Raw genomic sequence first — 14,536 nt, 5'->3', positions numbered from 1 at the left:
ATCCCGTGGGATATGACAATTTATAAGTGCATATGAGTGAACAAGAGAGATGAAATGGCAAAAGGAGAAAGCACACAATGGGACACAAGTCAAAATTGTATATATATTTGGTTGGATATGAAATTCACCAAAATTTGAAATTCAAGGGTTAAATTGGGCAAACCAAATAACTTAGACTACAACCATGTGATTGAAATATAATCCCTATCCTCACCTTCATGGCTTAGCAAATCTTAAGAATCCCTGAAGTCCACTCTTTTGGAGCCTATAATAGTTGCAAACTCTTTGTAAGTATCAATTGAGAAAAGTACAAGGTATTGCAATATTGTCCATGTTTTGATTCAAATTTGAATTTACATCATTGTGAGTTTGTGTCATTTCGAATAATATTAATAGCTTAAAAGATGATCCTATCGGCGTTGATGACTATCTATTAGCATGTGTCTAAAATGTTAAAGAATAATATCTCTTGTTAATTGAAGTAGTTGGACACTTCGCTGTGAGTCCAAGTCACTTTAGAAAAATATTTTAGACACTATCAATCAAGACATTTTTAGAAAATTCACGCAAATCCTAAATATCTTTAGAAGTGGTTAATCTTAGGCGATTCTAGAAAATTCTTGGTCTATGTAAAATCTATTTAATAATGAGAAAGGCATATAATGCCACAAGGGTGTATGACAACTTTTTCCTCATTCAGTTTTTAACTCCCTATAAAACTTTGCTTCGTATCAAAGCCAACATAAGACTTTTCACTCTTCACAAAGTGGAGAGCATATCCAAGAGAAAACAAATTTCAAAGCAGGTCTAAGACTCTTCGCAAAGTGGAGAGAAAATCATGAAGATCGTTAAATAAAAGATTTGAGTTTCAAAGTGTGAGGTCTACATAAAAAGGTTGACACTTTTTTTGGTGAGTGATCCCTATGGCATTTGTTGTAGTAGAACCATTGTTTCCCAGCTACCACTGCTACTTTGCAAAGCTGCCATATGCCATAAAGAAGTCGTTGTACGTAGGTAGATGAATTTTCCCTAGTCGTTGCCGTGAGCCATTATTCATTGCTGAACTATCTTTGTGTGATATATATATATATATATATATATATATATATATATATACGCAGGTACTATATGATAGATTTTGGTGTGTATATACATAAACGGGTACTATATGATAGAGTTTGGAAACTCCGCAAGATGTCCACCCATTTTTTCAAAGTAGCCAATGTAAAGAGTTAACGGTGCATTAGGGATGTAATGGATTTCTTTTGGATTTAGGTAATACGCTTAGTCATGCAAATACTTGGTATGTATTGAGGTTATGGAATTGTTAATCATTGAGTTAAAATTTTAGAACCTTTTAGAATACGTTCAAGAAAGGATAAACAAATACTTGGTATGTATTGAGGTTATGGAATTGTTAATCATTGAGTTAAAATTTTAGAACCTTTTAGAATACGTTCAAGAAAGGATAAACAAGAAAAAGTGAAATCTCAATCAGGGGATTTTTTCTAGTCTTTTTTAATTATTATTTAAAAAATATAATGAAAAGGGTAGTCAAGGATTAAAAAAAAAGTTTTGAAAGGTATTTAAGTTTCTTGAGAAAGATCAATATGGATTTTTTTAGGGGTTTTTATTTGCCAAAACTTATTAGTATGGATTTTCTCAATGTTCTTATTTTCTATCACCTATTTTCATTGGTTAACATTATGAATTTTGGGCTTATTAAAATTAGAACTAGATTACAAATGTATAATTTATGGAACATTATTTCAAATGGGCTTGAGGAACCCTTGAGTCAGGGAGTCTGTGAAGCTATGACACAAGATCAAAAGGATCAACTCTTTGTGAACAAGAAGTATGATGCAACAACATTGTTTCTCAACCACCAAGGTTTGGATGAAAGTATTCTTCCTAAGATTATAGCAACAAACACATCCCAAGAAGCTTCGAATATTCTAGAAATGACATATAGTGAAAGAGGAAGCAAGATTGATCAAGATCAAGATGAGTCAAAAAATATTATAGTTGTTAATGAATTTCCCATTGTAATGGGAGAAGCAAGAGAATTTGATATTGTAGAGGTAACAAGAGAAGCTATGGAAGAGTTTTCTGACGTAGAAAAAGGTATACAACACATGGAGACTACAATTATCCTAAACAATATAGTTGAAGAAATTGTGGAAGCAAAAGGTGATTATGTGCAATATGTTATGCATGAACATGGTAAAAATAGTGAAGCTAAGTGTGCAGATACACATGTGAGGATGAAATTAAATATTGTCTTTACAGATGTAGAAAAAGGTATACAACACATGGAGACTACAATTATCCTAAACAATATAGTTGAAGAAATTGTGGAAGCAAAAGGTGATTATGTGCAATATGTTATGCATGAACATGGTAAAAATAGTGAAGCTAAGTGTGCAGATACACATGTGAGGATGAAATTAAATATTGTCTTTACAGTCTTGAATTTGATTATGAAGTCGAGTTAGTGTTTCTTGAAGAGCTACTTTCAAACACCAAGCATGATAAAGGAAAGTGGTTATGGAGAAACTACAATAACTACAACAAAAAATTCAATAGAAGAAATCAAGGAAACCATCAGAGTTCTTGAAGACTTTGTGGTAGTGGAAGAGAAGATGAAAGAACATGAATATGTTGTTTTCGATCTTATAGTAATTGACAGAAAAGTTTAGTCAACAGTAGCCAAGGTAAAAGTATATGAGACAAAGAACTAGATAAAGACGGCACTAAAGACAAGGAACTATTAAAGAAGAGTAAAAGGTATGTGGAATACAAAGTTTGGAGCAAAAGGAAGAAAAGATTGTGCAAGGTAGTGTTGTGCATCGACTTGCAGAAGTAAAACAAATTTTGAAATGGTATAAGTATTGTAAGCCTAGTTGAGACCAACAAGTAGTAGTGGTCGTAATTAAGGGGGAGTTGTTGATACTAGTGAATGTATTAGTTGAGATTAAGAGGGAGTGTTAAAGAATGATATCTCTTGTTAAGAGAAGTAGTCAGATAGTTAGTTGTCAGTCCCGAGTCACTTTTAGAGAGATATTTTTAGACACTATTAGTCAAGGTATTTTTTAAAAATCATGAAAATCCTAGATATATTTACCAGTGGTTAATTTTAAGTGATTTTGGAAAATTCCTGACTTATGTAAAATTTATTTAATGATGAGAAAGATGTGTAATGCCCCAAGAGTGTATGAAGCATTTTCTTCTTTCTCTCTTCCTTTCTATACATCTTTCCACAAAATATAGCAGAGTGACTAAGTTTTAGAAAAACATTTTAAATAAATGGTATCACTAATGACCAAAGGGAAGATTCTCTTATTTAGGAATCATTAGGGAAGAGTCTTATTGCTAGTATCTATTATCAACATTAACATGTGAAGTTATAAGACAAGGATAAGGGTATAACAAAATTAATTATGGTCACAGGTAAAGCTATCAAAATGGAGGACAATTCTGAAAATTGTATCAAATTCTGCAAACAGCTCATTGCTGAATCTTCGCAATGGAGACCAACAAGGAAGATCAAAGGTTTAATGGGTCATGGGAAGGAAATATTCACTATATTGGATTATAAAAAGCAATTTTATAAATAAAAGTAATATGCATTTGAAAACATAGCACAAATCAAAAGAACAAAAAAATGAAAACCTTGAAGTTGTTGCTTTCATTAATAAAACCCACTTTACAGGAACAGTTACCCCAAATTTGCAAGTGCAGGATCCTATATACACAGTACCGCATAGGAATAAAACAGATGACCCTATGTGAAATGCAACTTTTGTACTCAAAATGGAAGCAGTTAAAATAACTCACAACGTGGAGCTCCGTTGCAAGGAAAGGTTCGTTGGAGGCAACCTAATCCTCTCCCAGAAAATCTGTAAGAGCGGTAATTACCAATTATGATGATTATTCACTATGATTATAGTCGAAAAAAACACCACTTAATATTCTAAAAAATATAACCGATAAAAATTCAGGATATTAGGACACAGGTTTCAGACTCATGCCCAATTGCTTATATCCTGAATAAATATTAGACCGATGATTTTGTAGTCTATTAAATTCTAGCCTTTTCCCCTTTAGCTGGTGAAATCAAACAATATTTTTCAATATTAACTCAATATTTTTCATCTGTCTTTGCTCTTAAATAAAATATGAGATAGAAAGAGGGCGTGGCTACCTATTATCTATTTCATTTGTTGCGAAGTAATTTCCTACCAGATTCCTGCATGTCATGATATAACATATTATAAATTGTGCAATGTAGTTGATAGAAAAAGGCTTGTTGATTACCCAGCGATAGACACTGACGTTTACTAGTGAAGAAGGAAGTTACTAATAATAACGGACAGTTATATCAAATTAGTTTAAAAATTCAACTGATCACTTCATATCAGAAATTACTCCTATTTGCATACACTGTCAAACTGTTCAGCCATCCAGAAAACTGGTTGTAAGATAGATCTCTGCGTATACAAGACATTAGAAGTATAGTAAGCCAAAATTGTTAATAAAATTAAGATTCCATAAACAATAGCATATTATCTTAGAATATATGCATATGAGCGTAATGATGCGTAAAGATAATATACTTTATGTTACTCAGTTGCACTCAGCGTAATCATGTATTTATCGGTACCTTATGTAGTCTTTAGAGCTTTATGTTTGTTGTATGTACTTATTCTAGTTGTTTGTACGTCATTTAGTCATTAAGGTTTTAGCTAAGTCATGGTTGGTGAGACATTAATTGCCTTAAATTCATTTTAAAGTAAGTTATAAGAGGAATTGATACACAGGTAGCAATTGGAATGTTAAATATAATGCATGCAGGTAAAGCCACTTATCCCATATGCAAGGATCAGACTAAGAGGGACAAGAAATTATAAATAGGCACGTAAGTTTCAACAAATGCTATGATGTTCAGATGTTTTGTGGTAGGTAGTTTAATTTTTTTTTAGCAAATTAATATTATATACGGTTGAAGAGTACCTTTATCAACAAAATTGTTGTGTTTGGAAAATTAACGTTGTCATTTACATTTAGTTGCATAGTTTTTAGAATGGTGGTCAGAATACTCTAAATTGTGATAAGTAAATCATTATATAATACAACATCATGTACTAGTCCACTGCTTTAATGGCATGTCATTATATGTTGTACCATTTTAAGTCTTTTGTCACAACTACATGTTACTAGCTGATTTTTTTAAGCCTTTCTCAGCTCTTTTTTTGGACAAAAATTGTTCATTTTTCCTACTCTTTCCTTGTTTATGAAGTGTGTTCAAGTAAGATTATAATAATGGTATCAAAGAACTTTCTTTGCTTCATGCGGAAACACCAACAATGGCTTATTTTTTAGCTATTGAAAATAGTTGAAAATCAAATAATTTACTCGCTGCAGAAGAAGCCATAAAAATCACATGGGTGAATAAGAGACACTAGAAAAAACAAATTAGGCCATTTGTTCAATGATCGTAATGATGGATCGAAGGGAATGATGAGATGAAAGAAGTGGTGAACAAGGCCATCGAAGACACTGAAATTAGAGAAGAGAGGATGGCTATCATGATCATGATTTTATGCCTTTTTCAAACAACTATACAAAATAAATGGGCAATCATATGAATCAATCTAATTGAGAAAAGGATGAACCAAAAGTTACATCCCCATTCCTATGTTTGGCCATATTAGCAATGATATCAAACCAATGTCTTGGATAGAGTAACTCTCTCGTCTTTTCAAATTGAACCCCATGGTTAATAACAAAAAAAAATATTTTACAACTTTCACCTTGATGGATTTGTATTTGATTCACGGGATGAGAGAGATCAACAAAAGATAACCACTAGGAACCAATTTGTAACTACATTTTATTATTGTTTTGCATCCTACTTGGCCCTTAAATCATGAAGCAACAAGGCACCATAAGATACTACTACAGAGTTTCATTGAGCTATCTTGTTTGTAGATAATATTTCTCCTGGGCATGAAGTTTCCATGTATATCCACATATTAAAGAGTCCATTTGGGTGTATGTCAAAGTGTTCCAGCCTGCCACTCTTGAGTAGGGAATTTAACAAGCAAAAGGGTATTTACAAGTTTCCAAAAACCACTTGTCAAGAGAATCCTCCTTTGAAAATGAAGGTAGACCTCAAAGATAAAGTGGAAGATAAATTTTCTCCTTTAAACATATTGTTGGAAAGTTTAAATGTATAGTAGTAGGCTCTACTATCATTGTTAATTTATATTGAAAACAACTTTGTTTTAATTGCAAAGAGAATTGGTTCAAAGGGCACAAGGATAGAGCTATTAGCATGATCCACATGATAGAATGTATATCCAGAGAACAACCAAAAGTAGTTGGGAATGATCAAGAGGAGGCAGCAGAAATTCAGGAGAAAAAACAAAAAGAGGACCCAATTTTGTCCCTTTCTGTCCATTGGGAATTATTCAATATTAGTTTTTTAGGTTAAAAAGAAATTTAAAAGGAAAGAATTGCGGTTACTCTTATTGATTATAGCAGCACCAATATTATCATAACCAGACTAGACCGGTCAAAACCAATAGGTCTCATGGGTTGGAGGGAAAAACTGGTTCAGACCAGTAAACCAGACTGTTTTGGGCTGGGTCAGTAGCGAACTTGCCTTTTTTCACTAAACCGACCAGTTTGGTAATGAACTGGCCCTTTGTCACTAAACCAGAAAATTTGGTACCGAACCAACTAGTTTTGTACAATGCTATGAAGAACCCTTTGAATGCATTTTTTTTAAAGCAATGATTTATGAGTGAGGAAGCCTACTATTTGACCATATTCCCCTACTAATGCTATGCAATTAATGGTAATGTTAAATTCTTGATGTGAAATGATGAAAATGAGAATGTCACTTTTACTTAAATTTGTAGCATTACCATTAATTGACTTAGGATGTTTGAGAGTGGTTACAAACTTATTGGATTTCATATGGAGGAAGTCAAATTTTAGATCCCGCTCAAAATCCAACAAAATTAACAATTTCTTAAGATTTTAGGATTGGGGGGATTACAATGTTTCCATTGGATTTCATCATATACGAGGGTATAGAACTAGCATTTAATCAAAAGAACCAACCCCTCTATGTACCTTGAAGTTAGTGGCATTGGTTGTTGAACTCCTGTATCACGATCCTACAAAAAATGTATTCATCACTCAAACAAAATCTTGACTTGACATGCTAAGCTTTTTCTATCATGTTTTAATGCTTAGAGGGTGATATTGATGATGAAGATCTTAATATAGGAAAATATTTTGATGATAGGTAGATATTTGTTGTGGCATGATTTTTTTGGATGCTAGAGGCCATCTAGGGCATGTTGGTTGATGTATTTTCGGCTCAAAGATGGATTGTACTCCGTGTTATTTTGGTTATATGCATCCTTACATACTATATAAATGAGAGCTTTCGCTTATTTGTGTATAAACAGTTTAGAATCCTGGATTCATATAGATGCACATGAATGTATATGTTTTTCTTTAAAATTTGAATAATTTATGTTTTTGGTTGATTGATTTTTTGTTCTAGTTTTTTTACCAGTTATGGTCCAATTTTGACTAGTTTCCAGTCTGGGGGGTCTACCAGTTCGATAACCAGACCAGTTCTGATAACATTGAGTAGCACTCATAACTTCATAGAACCAAATTTGATGCTATTAGTGAATTCCAGATGGACCTTAATTAGTTGTACATGAAATTTGGAAAAGGACAACAACTTGTCACAATTAGAAGGATACAACTAAGTCCATATCGATTGATCTCAATATAAAATGGCCAAATATCTTACGCAAGGTGACTTTTGTTTCATTTTTCGATGTAATTCCATGAAGGGCTTGCATTTCAAGGTAGAAGCATAAAAAATAGAAATACAAAAGGCCCGGTGCAACAATTAATTAATGAGTTTGTTGACCTATTTTGGGACCCACCTCTAATTCCCACTACATTGGGGACAAAACCATGTCATTAAATTGTTAGCAAGGTTGAAACTAGCCATTTCTCTTCCCTTTAGATATCCTAAGCTATTCAAGGATAAGAAAGTCTTATAAATATTGGATATGTGTCATATAATTCCATGTAAGAATCCTTTTGCATCTGTAGTGTTGTTTCCAATGAAGAAGGATGGTTCCTCTTTGCACAAAGTGATTAGAAAGTATTGAGTCAGGACTACTACTACAAGGAGTACACCAATTAGCAAGGGATTTTTTGGATTTTTTTATTTCATATACGTTAGATACCTAAATCTTGGTAATATTGCATTGTAATTTTTTAAATCTTAGAGAAAATGAAGAGTCATAGGTGAATAGGAACAACCATCCTCAGACTTGTGGATAGATGAAACAAAAGGTCAATTTTGTGTATACATTTGTCTCATTTTAATAAAATTACCATGCATGGAGTTATGTAATCCCCAACCTATCCATGGTATAAGAGCTTGGTGCCTTTTTTTGATAACTCCATTGTCTTGGGAGCATCATTGTCCTCCTGTGGTGCAATATGAGTGCATCAATTATTCATCTTCTCCTTTTTCTCTGTAATCTGCCTTTCAAGCCCTACCTATGCATTGAGATTAAATGTTGATAAACCCTAAAATTCCTCCACATGTAATGTTCTAAAATTTGTGCATGTAGAAATCACTTAGGAGATTTGCCAAATTTTGGATAATATTTGAAGGGGAAAATATTATTTTGGGAGAAAAGAGGAGAAATTATTTTAATGAAATGGCATAAAAATAATATTTTATTGGAGAGGGAGGAAAATTATTATTTTATTGGAATGGAAAAAAATTATTATTTTATTTAAATGGTGGAAAAAGTGGAGAATGGCTCCCACCAATAAAATAATAAGGAAAAAGGTATAATCTAGAAGCTAGAGGAAGGTTCCATGAATAATTATAAAAGGAGGAGGAACTCAATTGTAAATTTTTCTATTCTATCTATTCATTGGCAATTGAAAGGAGCTCAAACAAGTTCAAGAGTTTCAAGCGAAACTCAAGCTAATTTCTGCGGACTTCGAGTGCCACCATAGTTATCTCTTGGGGGAATATCATTTCTGTTGATTTATGGTAGCATCGGATGTGCTCTAAGACTCAAAAGTTGCAAGGAGGCTTAGACACATGCATTCTCCAATACCAAAAAATCATTTTGGGAAATTCCACTCGGAGACAGTTTTATTACAATAATTAATTATTTTTAATGAGACCTTAAGTCTAAACTCAGGAAATTAAAATAATTAAAGGGTATTAATCTAACTGTGGGTGAAACTTCTAGAAGAAGACGAGGATCAAGCCAAAATAATCTAATCCATTGATTACAACTTAATCTGGGTCGTTGGTTGTCCAACAAAAAGATATAAGAAGAGGTTTGAGGGGCACTTGGAGAACACATTAGGGAGAGATCAAGAGATCAAATTTCTTAGAGAGGGCAGCGCAACAATTGCTAGAGAGAAGATCGAAGTGATTTCTTGCAGTGAGGGGCAGGGATAGTAGACTGGATGAAGCTTTCCAGATCTGGGGAATGCAAGGCAAAGAAGGCAGAGAGAATTTCAATGATGTAGTGCAGAGCTTCAAAGGGAGTTCAAATTCCAGCTAAGAGAGACGAGATTCAGTGTAGGAAGTTGGTGTGTGAGACCGAAAGGCCCAGAGATCGAATTTCCTGTCAACAGGAGGTCAGCAGAGGGATTGACGCAGAGCCCTGCCAGAGTGACGCAGTTCTGTGTAGGGCTGACACAGAAGCTGTGCAGAGGTAACATGGGGCCAGTCAACAAGCCCCAGATCAGAATCGAATCTCCCAGAACAGTGTGATATTTCTCTCACTAACCTTTTCGATAGTTTCTCTTTGTATTGGATATCTAGTTGGGCATCCAACGAATTGTACTTAGATTTACTATTGCTTAATAATAGAAACCCTGAGTTGCTGCACCGATTTCCCACATTCAGTTTTTCCGGGGACACTTGTCCAAAAATAACTGTGTAGATATGTTGTGCATTTTTTTCTTATTCGGTTTCTTATTTTTGCATTTTATTTAAATGGTGAAGGCCGCAGTGTATTAGTTTCGGTGTTTACTGTACGAAATAGTAAATAATTGTGTTCAGTAATTAACAAATAGAATAATCACAATCAATTGTTGTAGTATATATTTGGGCATCCAAATTTTCACATGGTATCAGAGGTGCAGGTGAAACAAGAGAGAAGTGTCGAAAGATCCCAATGCTGGAGGAGGAAGGGAGTTCGAAATTCCCACAGAGGCAACAATTCGAATCCCCTGAGGTTTGCGTAGTCAGGCCAGGGGGGGAAGATTTTCATGGTAAATCTCTCTCTCAGTGAGTCGACAGAGAGGTAGGATTTCCAGATTGAAATATGTTAGCCACAGAAGGAGCAACGCAACAAAATCTTAAGAAAAGAGGGGTTTCTGGTGGGACGCAGTTTATTGCAAGCAATTGCTGGGAAGAAAGACGTTAGAGGAAAGAGAGAGACACGGTTGAGGGAATTCTTCCTCAGAGGACTTCCAGCCAAGGAGTCTAAATTCTCACTTGCTGAGTAGCAACGGAGACGGGCAGATCTACAAGTTCCAACAAGGAGTGTGCAGGCCAGTCTAATGTTGAGCAAAGGAGAGAGGAAGCTATTCAACTTTTTTCATTTGGCAAGGATGACAACCAGTGGACTAAGAGATCAAGATAGGTTGGATGGGGCATCCAACTATGTGATCTAGAAGACAAGGATGTCATGCCTTCTGGATGAATATTTTCTGAAAGTATACGTCGACAACGTGGTAGCCGAGCCCGCAGATCTAGATCCGCTCAAGAAGTACAAGGGAGAAATGGTGAAGACAAAGAGAATGATCCTCGACGGAGTGAAGGATCATATATTCTCTCACATTGATGGTAGAAATACTGCCAAGGAGATGTGGGATGCATTGTCGACGCTATATCAGGGATCTTCTAAGCAATGGAATATGTACTTGGAGCAAAAGATGAGGCCTATGGAGATGCAAAAGGGGGAACGCATTGATCCTTTCCTTGCAAAGCTTCAAGAGACCCGAGATGAGCTGTTGGCTATGGTGTCAACACCTTAAGGTCTTGAGATGGTAAGACTAGCCCTAAATTCAGTGTCTGAGGAGTGGCAAGTCTTTGTCCAGAGCATCCTGGGCAGGGCGGCTTTGCCAAATTGGGATGAAATGTGGGCAGCTCTTAAGCAAGAGGAGTTGAGGAGACACTTGGTCAAGTGTAAACTTGACGGAAGTAACAACAGTGGGTCAAAGCCCAAGGAGAGGGAAGATAATGCAACCCTCACATCCTAGTGGCAGCAGGAGCAACGGAAGAAGAAAATGCTTCAGGTGTGGTGAATTCGGTCACTACGCAACACAGTGTCCTCTAAGGAAGAAGGAAAACGATGAGAATCATGATTCGAAGGTTGCAGCCGTGAAGATCGAGGAGGATGAGTTTTCCATGACAGTCAAGGTGTCTCCAGGAGGGAGGTGGTGTGATCTAGCGTTGTAGTTTGAAAGGACTGCGGTTGGGCAGGAACTTTGAGGATTCCACCTCTCGGATCAATTCCTTGCTACGTGAATCCCAAAGCAGAAGTAGTAGGATGGACTAGTGTCAGTTGGTGTAGAGGAGTGTCGGAGTGATAGTTGCAATGGCTAGGAGTGCCAAAGACTGAGCAACGCAGAGTAGAGTTGGAAGCAGTGCAGTTGGCACAGAGAAGAGGTCAGCAGCAGTGCAAAAGCTTCAGAGGGTCAGAGTAGAGACTAGTAGTAGTCAGACTCCAACAATAAGATGCATCATATTGAACACTAGTTCAGTAATTTGGGATGCTTATCCATTGCTGATACAGTAGCAGCAATAGTTGGAGAAGGTTGCAATGCAGATGTAGTATTGACAGTGGTAGGGTAAGCAGCAATACAAATGAAACATTTTCCCAATAGTTGGTGGACAGGATGTCAAACATCAGCAACACAGAAGGAGATGTTACAGAACAGAGTGATGCTTCAGCAAGTTGCATTGCTAAAGCACATTCCTCACTAAGAGGGAGTGTTTATTTATGGTAGCATTAGATGTTATCTAAGTCTCAAAATTCTCAGGGAGGCTTATACCATGCATTCTCCAAAACCTAGAAATTGTTTTGGGAAATTCCACCCGGAGACAATTTTATTAAAATAATTAATTATTTTTAATGGGACCCTAAGTCTAAACTAGAAAATTAAAATAATTAAAGGGTATTAATCTAATTGTGGGTGAAACTTCTAGAAGAAGACGAGGATCAAGCCAAAATAATCTAATCCATTGATTAGAAGTTAATTTGGGCCATTGGTTGTCCAACAAAAAGATATAAGAAGAGGCTTGAGGGGCACTTGGAGAACACATCAAGGAGAGATCAAGAGATCAAATTTCTTAGAGAGGGAAGCACAGTAATTTCTAGAGAGAAGATAGAAGTGATTTCTTGTAGTGACGGGCAAAGATAGTAGACCGAAGGAAGCTTTCCAGATCCGGGGAGTGCAGGGCAGAGAAGGTAGAGAGAAGTTCAGTGAGGCAGCGTAGTGCCACACAGAGGTAGCGCAGAGCTTCAGAGGGAGTTTGAATTCCATCTAGGAGAGACGAGATTAAGTGCAGGAAGCCAGTGTGTGAGACCGGAAGGCCTTGAGATCGAATTTGCAGTCAGCAGGAGGTCAGTAGAGGGACTGACACAGAGCCCAACCAAAGTGACGCAGTTCTGTGTAGGGCTAAGCTGCACAGAGGTAGCGTGGGGTCAGTCAACAAGCCCCAGAACAGTGTGAGATTTCTCTCACTAACCTTTTTTCCAGTTTCTCTCTGTATCGGATAGCTAGTTGGGCATCCAATGAATTGTACTCATATTTACTACTGCTTAATAATATAAACTCTCAGCTTCTGCACCGCTTTTCCCACATTCGGTTTTTTTGGGGACATTTGTCTAAAAATAACTGTGTAGATGTGTTGTGCATCTCTTTCTTGTTCAGTTTCTTATTTCTGCATTTTATCTAAATGGTGAAGGCGACAGTGTATTAGTTTCGGTGTTTACTACAGGAAACAATAAATAATTTTTTTCAATAATTAACAAATAGAAGAATCATAATCAATTGCTGCAATAGAAATTTGGGCATCCAAATTTTCACAATTTCAAATTCTGCAATTGCATTTGCAAGGATATAATATCAAGGACCGAGTTCAATTATTCACCAAAGGGGAAAGTTCTCAAGGGGCTAGAAGAGAATCATTCTTAAGCAAATATCAAGAGCTAAGCATCAATATTATTTTCCTCAAGAGGCCGTGCTATTCCTAGTGCCAAGTTGTAGTCAGTGTTTGTGCCAAAAACAAAAACCAGGGTGAATTACAAAGAGGTCGTGTGCCGAGGAGAAGGATGATTCCTGTTGTCCCTCAGATTGTATAGGCACCGCAACAATGGCTCGGGGCATGGGCTATCACTATGATCTCCGCCAACTCTGTTCTAGTTGTCTCCCAACAATAGGCTATGGGGGGCATGTGAAAATTTTGAAAATCGAAATCTTATTGCAGCAACGTGTATTATTTCTTCTGACTGATAATTTAATTATTCAGTTTATTGCTACGACAACATCGAAATCAACACACTACAATATTCACAAATAAAACTGCGGAAAATAAAATAGTATTGGAACTGAGAAAATACTAGCACACACACATAAAAATAAAACCGTTGTTTTTGGACAAAAGTCCACGAAAAAACCCAATGCGAGAAAATTGGTGCAGCAGATGAGCGTTTTATTTTATTATGCAGTAGTGAAATCTGAGTACAATCTAGATGCGTGAAACTGGCAATCCACAAGAAGAAAATATGGGCAAAATTATTGAAGGGAATTACCCTTCCTCCACAAGAAAACCCAACACAAATTGCCTTCAGAAAACTCAGCCTCCTGGACCCTCTGCGTCAAATTTTGCGCTGCTCTGCATTGCCTCTATGAGGTCAAGCCTCCAACCAGTCTCTCATGAAGTCATTCTGCGTGCTTCTCCTGAGGAAATTGTCTCTCTGACACTCTAGAACCTCTGCCCAACCTCTAAAACTGAGAATGAATTTTTCCTCAGCTAAATCGAACTACTAATATGAAGCAAATGTGCAGTCCTCTACACTACCTCATTGGGAATAACTCGACCCTCTTGTTGCGGCCTATCTGGATCTTGAAAACTTCCTCTGGGCTCACTATCCTTGCCCTTCACTCAGTGCTTCAATCTTTGACTCTTCAGCAGCTGATTGTCACTACTCTAGAAATCAATTTGCCAAGGAAATCGAATTTTTGGTGTCCTCAAGTGTATTCTCCAAGTGTTATAATCCATTGTTGGAGAACCAACGACCAATATTAAAACTTAATCGATGGCTAGGATCATCTTGGGATTGATCCGTGTGAGTTTCTAGATGATTATCACCTTGACTTAATTAATACTGATTAATTAACCAATTTTCCTAAGTTTAGACATGGGAAACATTACAAAATT

The 14,536-nt window shown here is 36.2% G+C and overlaps 1 pseudogene across 1 annotated transcript in view; it reads right to left on the bottom strand.

Annotated features, from left to right (window-relative positions):
* LOC149227134 (putative LRR receptor-like serine/threonine-protein kinase At1g56130) overlaps positions 1–4,464 on the bottom strand; it is a 51,305-nt pseudogene extending 46,841 nt beyond the window's left edge. The window contains exons 1-3 of the transcript XR_016248312.1: positions 4,443–4,464; positions 4,205–4,249; positions 3,838–3,899 (exon numbers count right to left, since the gene is read on the bottom strand). The product of XR_016248312.1 is annotated as a putative LRR receptor-like serine/threonine-protein kinase At1g56130 (transcript). The remainder of the gene's footprint in view (positions 1–3,837; positions 3,900–4,204; positions 4,250–4,442) is intronic.
* Between the last annotated feature and the right edge of the window lie 10,072 nt (positions 4,465–14,536).

Source organism: Pinus tabuliformis, chromosome J (assembly GCF_031772625.1).
Source record: "Pinus tabuliformis cultivar Carrire ecotype Pingquan chromosome J, CPIR1, whole genome shotgun sequence".
Lineage (NCBI taxonomy): Eukaryota > Viridiplantae > Streptophyta > Pinopsida > Pinales > Pinaceae > Pinus > Pinus tabuliformis.
Note: the sequence above shows the minus strand (reverse complement) of the source record. Positions and strands in the feature narration are given on the sequence as shown.